We start from the raw sequence: 20,504 nt of genomic DNA, 5'->3' as shown, positions 1-20,504 counted from the left end.
GCCCTGGGCACGCTCACTAGAGCGCATCCATCATCACAGAGGAGCTGTCTGTCTCCTCCATTGGACTGTGGGCTCCAGGATGTTGCTGGAAGGGGAAAGAAAAAAGGATTAAACAAGGCCAAGGGAATGGGATGGTTTTTCTGCTTCTCTGAATGATTGTATCCACACTGCCTGATAGCTCATCAGATACTTGTTAAGAAAACAAAACTCTGCTTGGTTTTAATGAATGTGATGAAGTTGTAGTAGTAGTAATGTGTAATACCATTAATTGAACCCTTGCTAGCTAAAGTCTCTACAGTCATTGCCTCATTTAACCATCAGAGTAATCATCTCAAGTATCATTCCCACTTTAGAGAATGAATTAAACAAAATATTATGAGGTTAGATACTGGAAAATGGCAGAGAATATGAAGTAGAATGCATAGATGATCACCTGAGCAGCAGTATGTCAATGGTATGTAGACTGATCAGGGAAAAACCAGTTTAATTGGGTAAAAATAGCTAATGATTTGTAGGTTTTTTTTTTTTTTTTTTGAGTGGCAAATACACATTTGACACCAAATTTGGCATAAAACAAACACAGCCATTAAGCATATCAATCAGAAGATGTGATGGTGACTTACACTAACATTTGGAATCCCATAAATGTAGTCTTCCTTTTAAGTATGCTGGAAGGAGTTTGTGACCCAGAGTCACAAGATCAGGGGCGAAAACCCAACTTGCCAATTATAAGCTGTGTGGTGGTGGGATTTTGGCTTAATTTTTTCCGAGCTTCAGCCTCTTCATCTTTGAAATGGAAATATTGTTTCACAGCCCACAGGGGTGTCGTGAGAAAGAAGAGGAGACCCTGTGTATGAAAGTGATTTGTAAATGGTGTAGGGCTGAACAGGAAGAAGGTGAGGTGTTCTTGTCTTTGTTCTGTGTTCGGGTCCAGAAAGTTGGCGTTTGGGAAGAGTCCGGATGGGGAAGGCGGTGTTCTACCAGGTGGGCCAATATGGGCACAGAAACAATTGCCACTGCCCGAATTTCCTGGTGGGGCAGGGTACCAGGATTCTGGGATGGGAGCCCCTGAGAAACAGATGGCCTGAACTAGTTAGGGAGGATGAAGGAATGAGAAGAATGGTTTGAAAGTTAGAGTCTTGCTGTGCTTATGATACAGTGGAGCTGAGAGGATGTCACGGTCAGGGTTTTGCATTGGGTCACCTGTAACCAAGGACCAACCCAGGGACCACCAATCAGCTCCAAGGGCTTGAAATCTTGTTCTTTCACTCGTAGGTTATTCCTAACAATTTCAACCCCAGCAGCTCTGAAGTTTTCTGGATGTCAGTGCAAGTGCTCACTCAACTCGAGGTCTGGGTGTCTCCGTTCCAAACACGTGTTGACACACCAGGGCTTTTCCTCACAGGGTCATGGCTGCTTCCTGATAGGGTGGCTTCAACCTCCTTCCTCTTTAAAGGTGAAACCAAGGCTTTGTCTTTTTTATTCTAATAGATCGAAAAATATTTTCTGAGTCACCATCAGTATAACAGTCCCAGTCTTGAAATATGATCTGGGTGGGTTAGAAGAGTGGTCACATTCTGCTGCTCTCCAGAGGGGAGACTTTTTGTCTCAGACATCACCACCCTAAACTTAGCTGAATGTTTCCGGAGTGGGAATCAGGGTAACATGTCTAAGGAATTGGTAGGTATATTTTAAGACTGAATTGACGTCCTAAGATATTCCAGCAGGCTAGCGATAAAGGACCAAGGCTGCTCCTTGGTTACAGGTGACCCAATGCAGACATCAAGTGAACACGATTCCATTTAACCAGAATGAGTGATTTTTTGAGTTTCAGTTTAAAAGTTCAGCCATGGAAGTTGGGAAGCCAAGGAGGAAGAAGAACTCAAGGGAAGAAAGGAGAAGTCCATGCCAAAAAAAAAAGAAAAAGTCTGTGTATTATAAATAAAATCAGTGATCACGCACTTAGTATTTGCTGTGCACTTGCACTGGCTGAGTGCTCCGAAACTCTCCTTTAATCCTCCCAGCACCCCATGAAGCGTATAGGATTTGTTCCATTTTGTATGTGAAGACACTGAGGCTTAGGGAGGTCAAGTACATTCTAGTGTGAGCGGGTCCCAGCAACTGGCAGTTGAGGAGTACGGTGTACTGCAAGGTGTAGGGGCCAGAAGGCTGCAAACCTGTTTTGGTGACACCATGAGACCTTAGGCCGGTCATTCTACTTCTCCGTGCCTCTGTTTTCTCATGTCTGAAATGAGAGGGTGGGGCTAAACTAGCTCAAGTTTCTTGTCTAAAATTCTCTTTGTTGGGGCATCATTGGAGTTGGTGACGTTTAGCCCCGGAAAGGGACATGCAGAGGAGCCATTCTGGGCTGTCACGTGGCAGAGGCTGCAGCTGAGGGCCCGTCAGCAGCTCCCTGTGAGGACTGCGCCTCTCAGGAGGAAATGCCCACACTGGGTGGAGTGGTCCCCACCCCTGGTCTGAAGAATCTCTAGAATCCGTTTGTGGCAAATTAAGGAGTTAGAAGGTGCACTCCACTAAGAAGCTTGCTCTCTTTGCTTTTTGTTTATCTCAAACACCCAGGGTCTGTTTACTTTGAAGCGAGGCTCCCTCCTCTGCCCATTTTCAGTAGGGTTTCGGGGACTGGATTCCCAGTCACTCGGGACCAAGGAGCTTGTCTTTGTGTGGACTCAGCACCATCTTGTGGACATGGCCCTGTGAACGGGGAGTGGACTCTGGTCATCAGCCGTGAAGGGACGGCAGGACACATCCCTGGGAGAGCTGCTGCCAGCGAAGGGCTCTGTCTAAGGGGTGGTGTTTCTAAAAGGGGCTGCCTGTGCTCAGAGCTGGGAGCTGCCTTGGGGAATTTACTTTCATGACTCTAACCCTGTTGTTACGCCCATGACGCTGGAAGAGCAGAGTGGGCAGGCTGGTGACACAGTAGCCGGACCTTCCCAGATACAGCACTGGGTCCTGTTTCCTAGGGAGGGAGTCAGTACAGAGGCCTCCTCAGGAGGGAGCCCCAGGCCCCTTCCCCTCTGGCCTCCCTCCCCCTGTATCGTGCATCCAGGCCCACCTCTCCTGATCTGGGACTCCACCCTGCCGCCTCTCCTTCTTGCTGGCATCCACTGCCACTCAGAGCATAAGCTGCCTTACCATGCTTAAAGGCCTCCTTCCCAGCAAGGTGAGGGTGGGACAGATTGAAGGTGTGACGGGAACAGAGCACTTGGGTTGGAAAATGCTTTGCCTTCCCTGACCCTGTCTTCTAACACTGGTGAGGCCAGCCACCGCGAGGCTTTTGCTATTTCTGTGTGTGAAGAAACTGAGTGATAATCTTATCCAGGGCTGAGAGGATGGTCTGAAGACAGTCTTGCTCAGTGCCTTTACCAGATGGGAAAGAGCAAACTGTGGACCTAGAGAGGCCACTTGAAGCGTAGGAGCTCTCTCTGGTTCTTCAGTGCCCCAGCCTCCTCTCCTCTGCTTATTCTTCACAGAAGGGTTGGCAGGGGGCTGTGGGGATATTTTTAATGGACATGCAGGACATCCCAAAACAGTAGAGTCACTGATTTTGTATCTGTTAATACACAGTTACTGGCTTTATTTACATAATACTACATCACAATGCATATGCTTATTCTTTAAAAGTATTTGTTTTTTTCAATTACATTACCATAACTATAATAATAGTCTCCTAAGAGCTTAATATAGGAACATTTAGTGAATTACCCACAGTCACTTATTTTGCTAAATATTTATTTTTGCACTTAACTTCCCTAAGTATGTTTTTCTAACTTCCCTCCTTTCGGGGGTCACCCTGGCCTGAGCCCCGTGCCTCCTGACCATCCAGCCCACCAGAGCTAAGCTGCCCGGGCTCCCTGGGAGCCCTCAAAGCCCAAGACTCTCCAGGCCCCTCATCTCTCCATTTCAGCCCCCAGGAAATCTCCACACACAAAATGACCCCTGCTTCCAACACCCTCTCAACCAACAGACATTAAATTGGTTGCTGTTATCCTAATGAGATGGGCTAGAGAGGAGAGTTGTAGGAATTGTTTTGTTTTTCTGGGATTTTCATGGAAAATGATCAGGGTGAATGAGAGCAGTGGAATGAGATACTATGTTTTTATCTGGATTGTCTCTTCTAATCCTATTAATAACTAAGTTGCATTTTTATAGCCATTTTATAGATTTAAAAAAAAATCTTGAGGTGTTAATTAACTCATCCAAACTCATACAGCTACTAAGTAGCAGAACTGGAATTTGAACCCAGGTGTGTGAGCAGGGGCCCTGCTCTGCGCTCTGAGGCTAAAGATGACTAACTCTACAGGAGGAGAGAGGACGGCCCAGGGAACAGGATGAGGAAAGCTTAGAACTATCAACTACATCTGACAGTTGTCAAAAATTTTAATCAGGGGCTTCAGTGGAAGCTTGAACTAAAATCTAAAATCAGCATACAAACATGCAAAACCCCAAACTGAACCCAAATTTTAAAAAAATTTTAGTGAATAAACCACTACCTAATGAATCCATTAACCTGAGACATAAACTAAGATTTTTAAATCAAAAACCCAAAACATCTAAGTAGTATCTAAAATAAATCTTAACCATTCTGACATGTTATTAGGTTCCTAGTTTAAAGTAAGAGAGAAGAGCTCTCAAGACTTCACCTTCCATGGGTGGAGGGTATAGCTCAGTGGTAGAGTGCACGCTTAGCATGCAGGAGGTCCTGGGTTCAGTTCCCAGTACCTTAGTTAAAAAAAAAAAGAAAAAACGTTTTGCCCTCCCAAAATCCCCTTGGTGTGAGGGCAAAGGAGCAAATGTCATCTGTTGGGGGTTTAAACAGATAGGAGAGGTGATAAGGCAGAACACAGGGGAGGCTTTTTTTTAAATGAAATAAAAGAATATGGCCATCTGAAACAGGCACATGACCCAGTAAACGGACAGTACCTAGCCTTGTTTATGAAGCCAAATTTCTGACTTAAAAGGACAAGTGGACAGACAGACTGGAAATGTGTAGATGATTTAAGTATTTGTCTTAAACAGATTATTTTAGTCCCCTTCCTATCAAGCTTTTTATCAGAATTGCTAATAAATCGCCAACTTGAATAATTTTTATTTAAATTCTTAGTGCCTTCTTCCATGGGCTTAGAAGAAATGCTAACAAACGGTGAAACTAAGGAAGGAAATCCTTTAGATACTTGTAACTCAGTGCCTACATACGACCTAAGGCTTGGACCTAATGACTGAGACTGAGTTAAGGAGACCCTCTGGGGTATTAAACATTGTGTGGGGGGAATGGGGAGCCATGGGTGCACAGTGAAATAGAACACTTGTCTCCTTTGAGGGATTTCACATTCCCTAGATTTGGGGCTTGGGGCCAAGGCTTGGTAATACTTGTTCCTACTGACATTTGTGATTAATAATAATTAGTTAGTAATAGTAATACTAATAATAGCCAAGGTTTATTAAGCTTGATTTTGTGCCAGACATTAAGCTCAGCACTTTATAGGTATTATCATTTAATCCTCACATTAACCTGGTAGATTCTCTTATTAGCTCCATTTTGCAGATGAAGAAGCTGAGGTGCAGAGAGTTTAAGAAACTTGCCCAAGGTCACAGCCGGAACGTGACAAGAGCCACTTGACATGAAAGTTCAGGCTGTTAGCCATGGCGCCAGACTGGACGTGGTCTGCCTTATCCTAGATTATCCTTAGGGAGAGCCCTGAGTGGACGCTGACAGTGCTCTGGTATCTCCCAGCTCTTTGTGCAGTGGCTTTGGTCTCCCCCCACCCCATCCCCCTCCTGTGCCCACTTCTCGTGGTAGCCCGTGTTATACTCAATAATAGCGGGTGGGTGGTAGGCATTCAATAAATATTACCTTCAAATGGAAGTGGATCAAAAATGATAATACTTACGAGTGCCATCTATTACTTCAAAGTGTATTTTTTTAAGAAAATAAATTAAAAGTAGGAATTTATGGAAAATTCTGAGTTTCCCTGAGGTGTTCACCCCAGGGCCACCTGGTGGTCCATACGGCATCTTTGTGCATATTAGAGAATTGGCCCTCTCCTGGCTGGGGGATGCAGCCCTCACCAGGGTACGTTCCTGGCCAAGCAGGATGTGGGCTGGTTTTCAGCCTCCCCATGTACCCACAGCATACCACAGGGTGTGACCTGTCCCTCTGCACGTAGCAGCTCCACTCAAGTCCAGGCTACTAGTTGCCAAGTGCTTATATGTTGGTAGGTAGGCTGGGGGCATGAGCCTAGGAGCCTTTACCAAGAAAGACATGGAAAAGCTAAGTTCTTCATTTCTCGGTGCTGCAGAACCTACAGTGGAGAGTGTGGTGGTTGAGTCACACTGCCTGGGTTTTCATCCCAGCTCTGCTGCTCGCTAGCTAAGTGACCTTGGTTGAGTTATACAGCCTCTCTGAGTCTCAGTTTTCTCATTTGTAAGATAAGGTTGCCGTGAGACTTTATCGGGATGGTAGATGCAGAGTGTGTAGAACGGTGCCGGGCACGTGGATGTGCTTGTGTGGTGCTGGGGGCATCGCACGTGGCCGGCATGTTTAGGTGAACTTCCTCCTGTCGCATGAATAGGTAGAATTGGGGACATTGACGCCTTTGTGATGGGATGTCAGAGGGGCTCCAACACAAGCAGGAGACACAGTGACCCATTTCTTCATAGTGCAGTTAGAGGTCATGGGCCAGCTCGTGTGCGTAGTACACCAGGGTAATTTTCAGCAGGAGGCAAAAAGCCCGCCTGCCCAGACCCTATTCCCGAAACTGGTTCAGTGTCAGCAGTGCCACCTAGTTTGTATTCTTTTTGAGGTTCCACAGGTGAGTCTGATGTGCGGCTCTGTGGGGAACCATTCTAAGCTCGCTCTGTGGTGCCGTTTCCATCCTACTGTTGGTTGTTTGATGGGGGAAGAGGGCCTGGATATGCTTTCGGGGTGGTCACGTATTGGTGTACCCTGGAAGCACAAACATCCACAGTTACGGGACCCAGAAGCAGGCTATGGGCCCAGCTATGCTTTGCTGGCCCAGAACCTCCTCCAGATCAGCATCTCATGAGAGGAGGCTGGGTGAGGGAGATGCCAGAGGAAGGAACTGGAAAGTGGTTACAGAGAGTGGACACTTCTGGGGGCTCTTGAAGGGAGGACAGCATACACAAACAGAGTCCTTACAAACACCCAGCACCAGGGCCTTATACTGCACCCACCCGCATGTTGACAACTTTAAATTTTTAGTACTTTTTTTAAAGGTTAATTTTTAAAAGTTTGTCGCCAAGTCAGTCCAGGCACCCGAGACACAAAGGCCAAATCCCTGGAGTTTAAAGGTTAAAAAACAAAATTCAACTGAGCACATCTTAAAGATCTTACTGGCTTTATTTAGTGATTCATGAGTCAGGCGGTGTCCAATCTAGCAGATAGAATGGAGCTCCAAAGAGCTATACAAGGCAAGACATTAACACAACATTGTAGATTGACTATACTTAAATTAAAAAAAAAAAAAAAGATGCCATGGAGGAGCCGAGGAAGAGCTATACAAGGTGAGAAATTTTATAGACAGAAGGGAACAGAACAGGGAAATTAGGCAAAAAGGTGGGTTGGTTATTGCAAAGTTACTTTCCTTCTAGGGGATGACAGGGTGTTATCAGGCAGTTTGCCTAACTAATGCTGATCAGTCGATTCCTGACTTAAGCTGATACCTAGTTTAGGACTTCATTGTAGAGAGAGCCAAAATTGTAACTAAGTTGAATTTCCGTTTCGTGACCTGGAGCTTAGCATAAGCACCTCCATTTTGGGCCTGTTGTCTTGTCTTTATCAGAACAAAGTATATCCTTAGAGCCTGAAGGATTGCTCTTTTCCTTCCTTTGAGCTAAAGCCATAATAGTAAGCAGTTTTGGTGTTCCAAAGCCATGTTTCGGTGTTTTAACTAGTTGGACAACTTTGTGAGCAGTGGGTGGCCCTGGCTTGTTTTACCCAGCTGAGCTTTAGGCCAGCAGTGTTGATTCATTTTGTTTGTATTTTGTTCTTCCTTTTACCATGTCAGAATAGTCTTTTTTTTTTACTTTGTAGTGTTCAACAAAGCTATTTCCCCCTTTTAGCATAGGTGACAAATGGTAGAGCCGTTCGCGTTGACCTAATGCTGGATCGAGAAAGCTTTGTAACAGTGACGGGTATGATAGGCTCTAGAAAGCTTACTGTTTAAGTGTTTTTGGTTTTGCATTTATTTAATCAAGATTTATTGGCTCTGTTATGTGCCAAGTGTGGTACTGGGAGCTAGGGGAGACTGATAAACAGTCTCAGTCCTCATGGAACTTAAGCACTTGTGGTAAAGCATATGTTCGTCAAATAATAATTAAAATCATAGTAAGTACTGTGAAAGAAAAGTATGCTGAGAGGATAGGACAGATGAACCTGATGAGGGGGAAGGGACCGTTGGGTAGAGATCAGGGTGGGCTGCTGTCCAGGCTACAAAGGCCTTCTCGGCTGTAGAAGCAGCACGTGCAAAGGCCCTGAGGTGGGAAGATCCTTGGCACATTCAAGGAACAGAAGGAAGGCTGGTAGGGGTTAGAGTGGCAGGAAATGAGGTCAGATCACAGAGGACCTTATAAGCCTTGGTAAAAGTACTGGAATTTGGGTTTAGGGATTTAACTGAGCCTCACTGACCTTGTCTCATCTCCATGTTGGCCAGGAAACTCTTTTCTCTGTCACGGAAAAGGCTCCCTTTCAAAGCTGACCCCACCCTGGAGAATCTCTTCCTTTAGAGCTCTCTTGAGGCTTCGTACCCACCAGTCTTTTGCTTTATCATGACTGACAGGTCTCCAGCCTGAGCCTCATGATCCCTGCAACTATATCATCCCCAGGCCGGGAATGAAAGGATAACTTTAAATACTTGTGGTGGGGGAGGGAAGGCAACCAAAAACTCATCTTCCTGATGCATTCACTTCAGATTAGCAAATCCTGGCAGGGCAGATCCTTGGCTTTTATCTCCTGTGTGCTTGGACTGAATTGGCAACAAGTTTTTAAAAATCAACTTTGTTTTTAATGCAAAAAATTTTAAGTTGGCAACCTATAAGCATAGTGTAAAGGTGTTCTTGATGTTGAGTGCTTCATAGATTCTGGGCTGTGGGGCAGAAGCTGTGACTGACTACGTGTTCAGTTGGCACTTTGAAATCGTCTCCTGTACCACTACTGTACACCTGCCAGCTGCAGTGGGTCCCAGGCCCACAGTGCATCGTCTAGCAATGCCCAGGTTGCCCTGGTAACCACTGCCCATGATCAGGGATCTGCTTGCCTGAATGCAGATCCTCAGCTGCCCTTTTTGGGGACCCTTCTGGCACATTCTGCTTCATGACAGGCAGCATTTCCCAGTGACTTCTTGGCATGGAACCCAGGCTGGCTGCCCTCAACAGTCCTAGCTTTTGAATCTCACCTGGGCCTGTGCCTGCCACAGGCTTCTGCAGGGGTCATCCTGTGCAACCAGCCTGCAGCTTGGGACATGGTGCAGAGCCGTTTTGTGTTGGATGCAGTGGGTCAGCTGCTCTGACTTCCCTCCTGTGTGTGTACGTGCGAATGAAGCAGCAGAGCACAGAGGCCTGGACGGTGTACCACCATCAGAGGTTACAGCTCTCCTGCAAGCTGGGCACTTCTCTGGGTTCAGTTCCCACATCTATACTGTGGGCGTGAGAGTAGCAGCTTCCACATAGTGAGCGCTGACTCTGTTCATTCCTTTAACCCTGTGGGTACATAGTAGCATCTCCATTTTCCATGCCCGCCCTGCAGGATGATGAAGGGGATTAAATAGATTAATATGTGAAGTGCTTTGCAACCTGGAGTGTGTCAGCTACAAGGAATTTTATTCAAAATGGATTGGGGAATTTCAGACAGATGAAAATTGTAATTTGCAATATTTATGCTGCCTATTCATACATAATGCTGATTTACAAACAGGCATCAATTTATAGTACAGGTCATTCATTTAGTATATGAATATTTTTTGAGGGCCTACAATGATGTAGAAGGCATTGTTTTAGGTGCTTAAGATACATCAGTGGAGAAAATCAAAGACTGCTGCCCTTGTGGTGCTTAGATTCTAGCAGGCAGACGGACAATAAATAATAATGAGTAAGTTGTGTGATGCGTGGGGCTGTTATGAGTGCTGAGGAAAAGAAGAAAGCAGAGCAGCTAGGAGGGGGCAGGCGTGCAGGTTGCTTTTTTCATCAGGGTGAGTCTGTGTTTTTAAATATTTCCTGAGCACCTGCCATGTACGGTGGCCTGGAGCCACAGCAGTGAACCGGATAGATAAGGTCCTTCCCTCCTGGAGTTTCCTTTCTGGCGGGCAAACACATATGATAATTGCAGGCTGCGGTACGTGCTGTGGAAATAAACCAGGTGATGGGAGGGGCAAGTAAAGGTGGGAGCAAATAGAGCGGTGAGGTGGTCCCCCTGAGTGACATTGAGCTGGGCCTGAAGTGGAAGTGAGCCAGCCATGGGCAGGACCTGGACTGGGGCTGGGGGAGACTCGGCAGCTGGAGTTGGCAAAGGGGGGCATGGGTGTGAGTGGGAAGAGGGGCAGAGGGAGCTGTGAGGCCGGGGGAGAGTGGCCAGGACCCCTGGACAGTGTAGAGCCTTGCAGGGGTCTGGATTCTACCCTAACATCTGAGGAGAGCCACTGAAGGGCTCCCAGCAGGGCCTGACTCGATCTCCTTTGTGGTTTTTTTGGTTTTTTGGGGTTTTTTTTTTAGTGTAGGTACTGGGGATTGAACCCAGGACCTCCTCTACCACTGAGCTATACCCACCTCCACCCCTGCCTCCTTTATGTTAAAAGGCCGTACTGCACTGCATGAAGGGTGGCCCATGCCAGGAGTTCTCTCCATACAAGCAAGCAGGATACAGCCCGTTCTCCAACTGACTCGCATTCATTGAAGTCCCACTGTGCGCTGAGCACTGTGCTTTGTGCTTTTCCTGTGCATTACCTGGTTCACTCTTCTCTACCGAGTTTCTGATTCGTCCAGAAAGAATCCATGCAAACTGTGATTCGTTGTCTTGCAGGAGTCTCCTGAAAGCTGGGGTGCAGGGGGACCAGGGGTGGAGAGCAAGGGCGCGATGGCAGGTGAATTCTGATGGTTTAACAACAGAACAGCAGTTGGTTTCTGTCCTTTCTTAGGATAACCTGTCTTGCAATAAGCCGGAGGTTCATTCTTGTTTAGAATCAGAATGTACAACCGTTCTTCCTTCACCCTCCCTGACAGGAAGTTAGCTGAGAGGAACAGGGCCTTTCAGTCAGCTGGCCCTTTAAGAAAGTGGTATTTGGCTTTTGAATCCACTCATGGTGATAAGCTCATCCCTAAAAGTCGGTGTTCCAGGGGACAGAAACCTGTCCTGGTCCCCACAGCATTCAGATTTTAAATGTCCTTCCACGTCAGCGTCTCTAAAGGTTAGTGGAATTTGGTTGAGGCAAGAAACGGACGTAGCCCTTCAGGGTTTCAGTGATAGATGCTCTAAGCCCATTTGCCAGCTTTCTTAAGCAGACAGGTGGCCTGGCAAGCTTGATCCTGAGATAAACCCAGGAGCTACCCTAAACACTGCTGTATTTCAAAAAGGAAAACAAACAAGCAAAAAGAAACCAAGGACCTTTCCCTTTCATCTTTCTAAACAAGCAACCTGAAATATTTAACTGGGCACATTGCATCAATCGTGAATCTGATAATGCTGTTCTCACAACTTACATGCACGCAACTACAAGTCTGGAGACCACATGTTTACCTTTTCAAAATAATATATTCAAGGAAGATGGTACAGGCCAACCTCCCTCTCTGCTGAATGCACCTTAGCAGCTTCCTGGTGTTAGCCTTTCCAGCCACCTGAATTTTAGATGAAAAACAAACTTCCCTTGTCATCCTACCCTTCCTCGAATCTGATAGCTTAACTGCATTAAAGTCTGATAAATGCAGCTCTTCTCTGCTCCTATCGGGCTGCATTTAGAAGGCAAATCAAGAGGATTTTCCTTTTCCTAGACGTAGCTGAACTCTATAAAGGGCTTCTGTTTTGTAATCTGTTTTCGAGATCTGATGCGTGTGTTTCTAACACCCTGTCACGTGAGGAGGTCTGACGTAGTCACCCAACATGACTATGAGAAAACGCACCGCAAAGATGTGTGTGGGATGGCGGAGCCGGATCACTGAAGCAGTGTCCTTTGTCAGAACACTTTCTGCAGAGAATAGCAGATCCACACAGTAGATTTTACTTCACTTCAGTATGGGCCCCGCGCTGGCCCAGAATGGACAGTGAGTTTGACTTTTGCAGGATTCCAGGTCAGTATCCTAATACAGTGTGTTCTTTTTTTAGTTGGGCTTTATTTCTGAGTTTCTTTTTATAGAAGACGACTTGCAGTAGAGAGGAGAAGTCTGTTCTGTTGATTCAGTTCGTCATTATGTACGTTGGGAATTGAGTGGCCGAGGTGCAGCAAGAGGGCTCTTGGCCTTTTCCTCTGATCAGAAGACCTAGGAAAATAGGATTCAGTCTGGCCCTGGAGAGTGGCCGTAAGTAGGTGACTTCTAGTTCTCACTAAGAATGCAGACTGAGCAGGGTTACCCTACTCTTCATCTGTCGTGTCTTAAAGATTTGCTAATAAAAGTACATCAGATTTTATTGACAAGCCCTATGAAGTTCTGTATAATAATTACATTGGTTAAACAACTTAAAGAGGTTTTTCAAGATTTTTTTGTTTACATTGTAAGAGTTAGAATTTTTATGGAAACTGTGATTTTAAGTTTTTTGACTTCTCTATATTTCAGTAGAGTTACCTTGCCCTAACTAGGGGGATGGAATATTTAATTAAGCTAGAAATACTGGGAATTAGTTGATCAGATCATTGCCAAAAATTGTTTCCCTTGTTTTCAAGTTCACTCCCAGAACGAGTTAACCAAAGCAGTATCCCGGATATAAGGAGGAGAGGACTAATTTAGTAGATGAATGGTTGGACTCATAAGGGCAAACAAAATATTCTGACCAAGCTAACCTTTGAGACTTGGAAGACAAGGATTTAAGCAATGATAAGTTGTACCAACAGAATATAGGCAGCAACCCTGCAAATCAAGGGCCAATTTTCACCTGAGTGTAGTGTGGAATGGCTGGTGGTCCACATGGTTTTCCAGCCATGCTCAAATTCAAAAGATAGATAGTAATAATTTCACGCTTAGATAATTAAAAGTTGGCTATAGTGTGTGTGTGCATCTCTGTGCCTGTGAGCGTGTCTGTCTGTGTTTCTCTATCCCTTGGTTTCTCCTTCTGTCGCCTCATATTTCTGCTTTGTATTTTAACACACTTTCATTCATTTTGTCTTTAGTTCATTTAGGCTTATATAGGATTCATTTTATTGAGTAAAATAATTTTAAATAGTTTTTTAAAAAATGATTTTGAACATTTTCTTGTAGGTTAGAGCAGCAGTCATTATGTACTGAGAAGTGTCATGGTGGTAGATACAAGTTTTCCAAAATTCTATTTTTCGCTCAAAAGTCAGATTTTATTACTGGCAACAAAATGGCTATTCCCTTGAAATGACAGACTTGCTTAGTTCATTTTCAAAGAAAATGTTTGTCCAGATACCTGTATCTGAATAACCATGGTGGGTCTGTCAGTCATTTTTTTCTGAGTAAAAATGGTGTTCCATGAAAAAAATTGACTAGTTCAACTTAAAACTCAAAGAAACACCCAAGGCTAAGTGCTTTTTTTCAAGACAGTCATCACTTCTCAATACCACCAGAAGTGTTTTATGTGTGCGTCCCATTTTCTCACACAATAGTAAAAAGATACATATTCAAGGGTTAAGATTTAATAGAAAATAATTTTTACTCCTTCATCTAAGTGTTACTGGCTTGATGCCTGCTAAGGGGCCAGCAGTTTCCCCATCTTTGCTTTTGCACCATTAATGCACGTCAGCAGAGTAAAAAAAGGCAAATGACATCTCAGTGTTGTCACGAAAATCATTTTAACTTCAGGAACCTGCTGAAAGGGGCTTGGGAGACCCAGAGGTCCATGAAACACACTTCGAGAACTGCCTGTTTAGAAGGAAACTCGAAAAAAAAAAAGGAACAGGAATTGATTTTTATTTTCCTAGTAATTTTGCTTTGTCTAGAGTAGAATTTGGCTTTATCTAGGTCTAATTTTTTAAAGTTTTCAATCAGGAATCTTTCTAAGCACAGTATGTTATTTAAGCAACTTGCTGCTCAGGGCCTGAGGAGCCAGTGCCTCCCTGCTCACTGTCGGTATTAACACTGCACCATATCCGATGGGTGCAGAGGGTGCAGGATGAGCCAGGTTGCCCCTGTGCTCAAGGAGCAAAGAGGGGAAGATAAAAATGTGAACAAATGCATAATATTGCATGTGACAAAAAAGGTAGGAACCCCAAACTAGAAAGTAGAAATTCCAAACTAGAAACTCCAAAGGAGGGAGGCTGACCAGATAAGGTGGCACCTGAGATGAGTAAATTATGGGAATTGCCAGGCGGAGGAGCCTAGGGGCGAGGATAAAGGAGGACCTCAAGAGGAAATACAGTTTTCCTTCCAGAGTTTCATGCAGAGTGTGGAAATCTTCCCGAGGCACGAGGAAGGGCACCCACGTAGGGAGTGCGTGTGCTGTGCGTGTTGTGAGTGTGTTGATGTGGGGCTGGGAGGCTGGCACGGAGGAGGGCCTTCTGCTTTGTACCCTAATGCACTTCTGGACTGTTTGAGTATTTTCCCATGAGCACAGATTTATTTTACTTTTTAAAAACTAGTTAATTCTGAAAGTAGGTGAAGAAAAGTCATTTTAATCACCAAAAGCATCTCATTTAAGTGCCTATCTTTGCATGATACATGTGTGTATTTATCATATAAGGCTGGAATATGGCAGGAGACAAAAGCAGCAGCAGATTCTAAATATGCTGATTAACTAGCATTTCCCAATGGCATTTATATTAAGTATGAATATATTATCATATATTTGTAAAAGCCTTAAAAGCATTTTACATACTTATAAAGTATATTTTATGTAAATATACCCGTATATAATTATAGCTACAATACAGAATTTTATATTTAATTTATCTAGAGGTGTTTATTTTGTTTACATATTTATATATATAAATACAGGATGATCATTTATTCTTACTTCCCAGGGTCCATTCCCAATGTCTACCTGTTTCCCTGCATAGTTATTCATTGCACCCCCTTTCTTTCTCGTGTCCTGTTTTTCAGATGCTGAATTATATGTCCACCCTGTGTGCTTATAAAATATATATATAGCATATGTTCATATACTTTTATAGTCATACATTTATGTGTACGTGCTTGTGGATATATACATATGTGTATGTATGTGTTTGGAAGATATATGTTAAAAACTATTGCAGCTAAAATAGAGACTCAGAAAAATGGTAACATAAGTCAGGTGACCACAGTTATCTAATCACAAATTAGTTTATTCTTTAAAATGCTGGTTCACCCAAATTTTTGCATGTGTAACATTTTTGTTAGCCTTTTCCATGCTTATTTACTCCATCATAGCAGTACTACTGAAAAGAGTGAATGTATTGCACGAAACTCGCTTTTTAGAACACATTTTAGAAAATTTCATGTAAATTCTATCTCATCTGCTTCCCAACTTGTGTCTTTTTCTGAAGTCTGTTGTGGGCTGTCCACTGGCAGGAATTCCTGAGACTTCTGTATGCAGTTACTCTCTATGAGGAAATATTGCAGAGGAGAAAATCACTTTACTTTTTTAAGTCAAAGAATACATTTTTGGTGAGAATGACTGCCTCCCCCCCACAAGCTCATTTACATCTTAATTGGGGGGTTATCCTTAAAGTAAGTTTATCTGATCAGAACTGTGGGTCCAGTGTGATTTGGCTTTAATGTTCTTATCAGTTGCACAAACCAAACTGACGAAAGGGGCCAGGCTGGTCTTGTTACCGAGAGAAGCTGCTTAGTGGTACGTGGGCAGGTAGCACGTGCATGTAGGTGACTGTGACGCAGGGACACGGCTGCTCGGTTGCTAGGCAGGTAATAACCCATCGTTGCCCAGTCTTCTTTTTTTTCAAGAAAAGATATATTGATTTTTATATTAAATCTTACTGTTTTTCAACATCAGCTCAGTTTTTCAAAAACATGACTTCAAAAACCCAACCTGTGGGAACCAGATGTGCCCGTGGCCTCCAGTGGGTCCCCTCTGGGCTGCAGACTTGGAACTTATTCCTTGGTTGCACTTTGCACATGTAGAATATGACTTTAATTTGCAGCTTCGACTGCTTTTTCAATTTGCATTTGCAGATTTGGAGTCTTTGTTTTAAACTGTTCCACTGACTGCTAGATTATGAGCTTCTTGAGGGCATGAACCCCTTGACTGTGCCTCTTTCTGACTGAATTTCCTTTTCCTCAGCCTTGTCTGTATCTGCATTGCTAAAGTCAGTGCCACATCTCCCTGCAAGGTGTTGCTGGGCTCTGCCTTCCCTCACACCTGTTCCCAAGCCTCTCCCCCCAACTCCCAGAACCTTCTCCCAGGAAGCACATCCACCAGGCATCTTTGTTTTACAGCAGTTCGTGAACACATCCTATTTTCCCTGCTATTCCACAAACCCTTGGGGGCAGAATTTTTGTTTCTCTAACACCAACAGCACTAGGTTTTAGTATCAGCCCCCAGGCCTAGCTCTGGCTGGTTGATAAAAGTAAACCTGAAGAGCCTCTGAGACCAAGTGGGAAGGAGACTTTTCAAGGTTTACTCATTGTGCCTTTTGAATTTATCATATGAATGTATTCCTTATTCACTAAATCAAGTATAAAAATATTATGGATTCCAGGCTCTTACCTCGGCTGTTCCAAACCAGTCTCTGCAGAGGCAGGATCTGTAGGGGGGAGTCTGTAAATCTGTACTGTTTTAAAGTTTCACAGGGGATTCTGATGCATAGCCAGGTTTGGGAACTACTATCCCAAAGCCCTAAAGTAGGTGTTCAGTAAGCATCTGTTCAAAGGAGAAATGAACGCTTGTCTTCCTACAGCACTTAGCCAGATGCCTTGCACTTAGCAGTTGTTCAATAAACCAGTCAACTGGATAAAGAAGATGTGGTATATTTATACAATGGAATAGTAGTCAGCCATAAAAATGACAACATAATGCAGCAACATGGATGTCCCTGGAGAGTGTCATTCTAAGTGAAGTAAGCCATAAAGAAAAAGAAAAATACTGTATAAGATCGCTCATGTGTGGAATCTAAAAAGAAAAGAAAGAAAGAAAGAGAAAAAGACAAATGAACATAAATACAAAACAGAAACGGGCTCATAGACATAGAATACAAACTTGTGGTTGCTGGGGGGAGGGGGGTGGGAAGGGACAGACTGGGAGTTTGAAAGACTATAACTCAATAAAATAAAATTTAAAAAGAATTCAGAATGCATACTGAAGCTTTACAAAATAAATGGCATTTCAGTACAAAAAAAAATTGGTCAAAGGAATTAAAATAAATTCTGAGTTCAGATACTAACTCGCCCACTTTCTTAGGTGGGGATGGGGCCACCTGCTCCTTCCCAGGCTCTCACTCTGTCTGGGGTGGATGGGTTAATTTTTACCTGGACCACTAGGATGGCCTAACTAGCTGATGTGCAACCAGCTTGCTTCCCTCTCTCATCCTTTGAGCAGCCTGCCACCTAAGTGATCCTGAGGGATCTTTTTTTTAACTCAAATCTGACTCTAACTTTCCATGATAACTGGTACTTGCAACGTAAAACTTGCTGTGGGGAGCCCTCTAGAGTGCTGTATGATCTGGGCTGACTTCCGCTCCTTGCCCATCGCATCCAACAGAGAGACGCCGAGGCCTGCCGTGTGCCCAGCTTTGCTGAGGACGCTGGGACGGAGCTGTGCACACACCCTCCCCTGCCATTGCACAGACCCACTCACCAGTCCCTGAGTACGGTGTCCTCCGTTACCATTGTTTGTTTTGCCTATGGTGTTCCTTCTGCTTAGAATGCCCTTCCCACACCCCTGTATTATTTATTCACTGATGCCAAGCCTTCCAGGGCCCCTGTAAATACTAAGTTGTCGTTTCATCTTCTGACATGCTGTGCATTCAGTATGAGGCCTGCCCTTGTGGATGCCCGCTATTCGTTGACAGTTCTCTTTCTTCCCCTCGACGCTGAGCTCCCTGAGGGCAGAGACTTGCCTTACTCTCCTCGGTATCTCCAGCTCCAGGCACTGTGTTAGGTAATAACATATCTACTGGATAAAACTGATACAAGGACGTTTTTGTGTGTGTGCCAAGAAGGCAAAGTAAGGTGCTGCTGAGTAATTGATATTTTAAGGATTTCTGTGATTCAGTGGTCGATACTGCCCTGAAAGATGTTGTACTTGGATGTTCTAAAGTTATGAGGGTGTTTTAATGACATGTATAAAGATATGTCCTATTGTACTTGTTGTTCTAACTGTGAATATGACTAAGATATGGTTGAGTTGGTCTTTTTCTAACCATCCTAACTGAACAAGCTAAGAATCAGAGAAGCCTACAGAAGCAAGCAGGGATTATAATCTGACACCCTAGGGTATTTATTAACTTGCCATGAAACACTGTATTCCCCAGACAGAGCAGAACCTAGTGGAAGGTTCAGAGTGCTGTGGAGGAGGAGGTTCCGGGAGGTGCAGGGGTTTGGCAGCAGAAGACACAATAGGTGATGTCAGCAAAGAACTAAGCCGAGTTGGAAACCACTTTTTTGAGTTATAGCGTGTGTTTTGCCAGTTCTGAGACTGTCCAGTCAGGCCAGATAAAGAACTGAAATAATGTATGAGCTTCAGAGAAGCCAAGCAGGATAAGAAGGTATGAGTCAGGAGAGAAAGTAGATCCTATGGGGACCCAGGACAGAGAGACCTCAAGGAAGGCAAAAGAAGCATCAGCCAAATATGCTATGATCTATAACCCAGTGAAGGATGGAGTCCTGCAGCCCGTTCAGGGGGACCCTTTCTCCCTTTGGGGGCACAGAGGAAGCCATACAGATTCCTTTTCATTTAATTCCATTTTTATTGATAGATTTAATTTCCCACATCTCTAGAAAAGATTCATGGAAGGTTAACAGTTAAAGGCAGGGAAAGCAAGAGGGGAGGAGCCATCACTGAATAAAGAAAGTGAGACAGTAGTCACACCAGAAACCCAGGCTCACAGTGGCTGCAACAATTGATGATGAAAGTTCTACGCTGCCTCATCTTGAGAATTAAAAGAGAAGCATGGCAAGTACATTGTTCTCGTTATCAGAATAATGAAGAATTTGTTAGTAGGAATGCACTTTTTCCAATGGCTGAGTGAGATAAAAAGAATTTATCAAGTGGATTCTTGTGTAAAGGACACTAAATAACATACTGGACACAGCTTATAATCACTTTACAAAAAGTTAAAAAGAGATTCTTTATGTGGCCATCAGGTTGTTCCAAGTGATGAATGCCACGAGCTAAACGTTATACTCCCGTGCTTGAAGACACTGCCACGGAGTTAAAGAAATGGCAATGAGCTATACGGATTTCTCGACAGCACTGGACGAGGGGTAGAGAGACTAGATGAAGAGCGGGGTAGTATGTCTTTTAGACCAGAGAGGGTTTGGGGTTTTATTTTAAGTTAGGGGATGATCTATTATTGTGTAGTAAAATTAGTGAGTTGCTGTTAGCATTTTTAAATAAAAGCTAATAGGACAATTTGTAGCAACATGGATGGACCTAGAGATTAGCATACTACGTCAGACAAAGACAAATAACATGTGATATCACTTATATGTGGAATCTAAAAAAACTGAGACAAATGAAGTTAATTTACAAAACAGAGATAGACTCACAAACATAGAAAACAAACATGGTTACCAAAGGGGAAAATGGGCAGGGGAAGAGAGATAAATTAGGAATTTGGGATTAGTAGATACAAACTACTATATACAGAACAAACAACAGGTCCTACTGTATAGCACAGGGAACTATATTCAGTATCTTGTAACAACCTATAATGCAAAAGAATATGTGTGTATATATATATATATATGTATATATATATATATGTATATATATATATATGCACATATATATGTGTATGCTTATATATGTATGACTGAATCATGTGCTGCACACCAGAAACTAACACGAACTGTAAATCAGCTATACTTCAGTTTTTTTTACATGAAAGATAATAGGACAGAATAGACTGCATCACATATGGTAAGGGTAAGTTTTAGTTGCACCACTGTCTTAGGTCACTACGTACTGTGTATTTCTTACTGTGGGTAACCATGAACGCTGCTGGGTAGGCACTGGCCATCCCAGGCTCATTCAAGGACATAGAGGGGATGACAACTGGGCTCTGGGGACCACAAAGGTGGGCTCCTCAGACCAGAACAAGATCCACCGTGCCTTTAAACTGTGCAAATATAGGAACCTGTGACTAGACGCTATATGGCAACTCAGAAACGTACTTTCCTGGTTTTGTATTTTGTTTCCTATTTGTTTGCCT

General features: G+C 43.8%; 1 protein-coding gene across 11 annotated transcripts in view; it reads left to right on the top strand.

Moving 5' to 3' along the window:
* Positions 1 to 20,504, top strand: part of ZBTB38 (zinc finger and BTB domain containing 38) — a 113,851-nt gene that overhangs the window by 85,935 nt on the left and 7,412 nt on the right. The window contains exon 1 of one of the 11 annotated variants that reach the window (XM_010952274.3): positions 12,067 to 12,312. The exons of the other annotated variants lie outside the window; for them this stretch is intronic. The gene's annotated coding sequence lies outside the window, so the exon portion shown is untranslated. Of the gene's footprint in view, positions 1 to 12,066; positions 12,313 to 20,504 lie in introns of those variants that run through there. 11 annotated transcript variants of the gene reach the window in all.

Source organism: Camelus bactrianus, chromosome 1, assembly GCF_048773025.1.
Source record: "Camelus bactrianus isolate YW-2024 breed Bactrian camel chromosome 1, ASM4877302v1, whole genome shotgun sequence".
NCBI lineage: Eukaryota > Metazoa > Chordata > Mammalia > Artiodactyla > Camelidae > Camelus > Camelus bactrianus.
Note: the sequence above shows the minus strand (reverse complement) of the source record. Positions and strands in the feature narration are given on the sequence as shown.